The sequence below is a fragment of the Helobdella robusta genome (genome assembly GCF_000326865.2).
Source record: "Helobdella robusta unplaced genomic scaffold HELROscaffold_38, whole genome shotgun sequence".
Taxonomy (NCBI): Eukaryota; Metazoa; Annelida; class Clitellata; order Rhynchobdellida; family Glossiphoniidae; genus Helobdella; species Helobdella robusta.
In genome coordinates this window covers 1716081-1718392 of record NW_008704829.1, presented here as the reverse complement: position 1 = coordinate 1718392, position 2312 = coordinate 1716081, and positions in this window count along the sequence as shown.

Genomic DNA, 2312 nt, shown 5'->3' with positions numbered 1-2312 from the left:
TTTTCAAGCCATGCTTAGCAAGTAGACTTCATTCAGAAGAGTTTTACAATTTTATCATATATTCAATTTTAAATAAGCCAATCAATTTTGAAAAGTTATGTCCTAACATTACATTTTTGAAATAAAAAATTCTAATTTAGTTTATATATTTATCTAAAACAATAATTAATAAAAAAAAGTTAAACATAAAGAACAATTTGTTTATTTAGCGTTATTAATATAAATTCACTCTAATTCATTTATTTAGTTTAGCTGTTTAGCGTTATTAACATAAATTTACTTTTACACCTAGTATTCAATACCTTCCATTTACTTACATCACTGTCTTGATATTTTGTTTGCATTGAGGCACTAATGTAAAGTTTTGCCCATACAGTACTAGTAATTAGTTCAGTATTTTTTGAGTGTGTAAAAAATAATTACAATTAAAGATCAAACTATCAAACATTCATTTTTTTTACACATATACATGAATTTATCAGAGATAAAAATAATAAATATCTATTCTTAGATCTTTCCTGTTTCTTAGTTTCTAAACTTCTTTTTATGACGACCGGACAAACCTCAGCGACTGTCTTTCTCTTTATTTTATTTATTTTATGTCTTATGATGACTAACTAACCCTCTGAGCCCACTTTATCATTATGTTACGTTAAATTGTTATAAAATAAATAAAAAAAGTTACAAAAAATAGACCTTTTGTATCTTCTTAGATGAATAACCATTTTGGTAACAAAAAACTTTCTTTGCCGTCAAAATATCTCTTCCACCTTCTTTAACGAAGTTCTATAAAATGGCGGACGTACCCAAGCAGTTCGTTTGGAACCAAAGGTTACAAATAACATAGAATAACGCAAAGCTACGGTCATGTCTAAGAGGTAATGGGGGTAATTAATTAGTACTTGCATGTATTTTATATAACGCTATACACATATATAATATAAATAAATGTACATTGTACATATAGAGGATGGTCACTATTGTTGATTGCGTTCTTCGCTCTGAACACCACACAGACAACATGAAAATGTAAGACACAAACATACACATAATAATGAACATTAAAGTATTAACGCTTTATTTCTGTACGTGCGTTCGTACGTACGTTTGTTTGTTTGAATGTATGTTTGCATTTTCATTAAAACCTTGGGCGACAGGAGATCTTCGACTGACCACTGCCGACCTCTTACGGACTATTGCCAACCTCCAACGGACCACTGTCCTAAAAAGTCGTTCCGATTCTGTTCAGTAATTTTCGAGATATCATGAAATACCGAGCTCGCACTATAGTTTGATTTTTAGGAGTGTGGCGCAGATATAGAAAATTAAGCTGGTAGTTTGTAAAGAGATTCTTGTAGTACTCAATTTTCTGAGACTGCGAATGTTTGTATAATGTTTGTTTAATGTTTGTATAATGTTAGTACCATGTTTGTATCATGTTTGTATCATGTATGTATTATGTTTGTATCATGTATGTATCATGTTTGCTAGGTACTGTTGTATGTTTGTATGCTAATTATAACCCATGTTTGAAAGTATTTGAAAAAATGATAGAGAATCGCATTTTTATGAAAACAAACAAGTGAAGAAGGAAAAGCACAAACTTGAACGGCATTTAGTGAGAAGCCCCCTCGCCACGTCAAGGCAGCCGTTCATGAGGGGGTTAATAATAAAACGACAGTCTAGAAATAATAAGTAACGAAGGTCTAGAAATAATATACAACTCAACTAAAATATAACGAAAATAATATTGTGTTGATTGTTGTGTTTGATTGCTGTTGTTGATGTTGTGTTGAACAAAATACAATACAAATAAACTAGAACGTAAGAAAGAAAGAATAGAGTCCCTAACTTACCTATGTTTACTAAATTAACTCACCTACCTATGTCCAATTAGCTCAACTTACGAATTAATCCTACCTATTTGTACAATTACGAAGAAAAAAGTAAGGAAATGAGAATAAAACATCAAGCAAACAAAACAACGAATATATGTATGTATGTATGTATGTATGTACGTGTGTGTGTGTGTATGTGTGGGTGTATGTATGACCGCGCAATAATAATAATAATAAAATAAACGAACAAATCTAGAAATAATAAGTAACGAATAAAATAAACAAACAAATCTAGAAATAATAAGTAACGAATAAAATAAACAAACAAATCTAGTAATAATAAGTAACGAATGGTCTAGAAATAATAAACAACTTAACTAGACTTAACTAAAATATAACGAAAATAATATTATGATGATTGTTGTGATTGCTACTGTTGGTGTTGTGTTGACAAAACAATACAATACAATACAA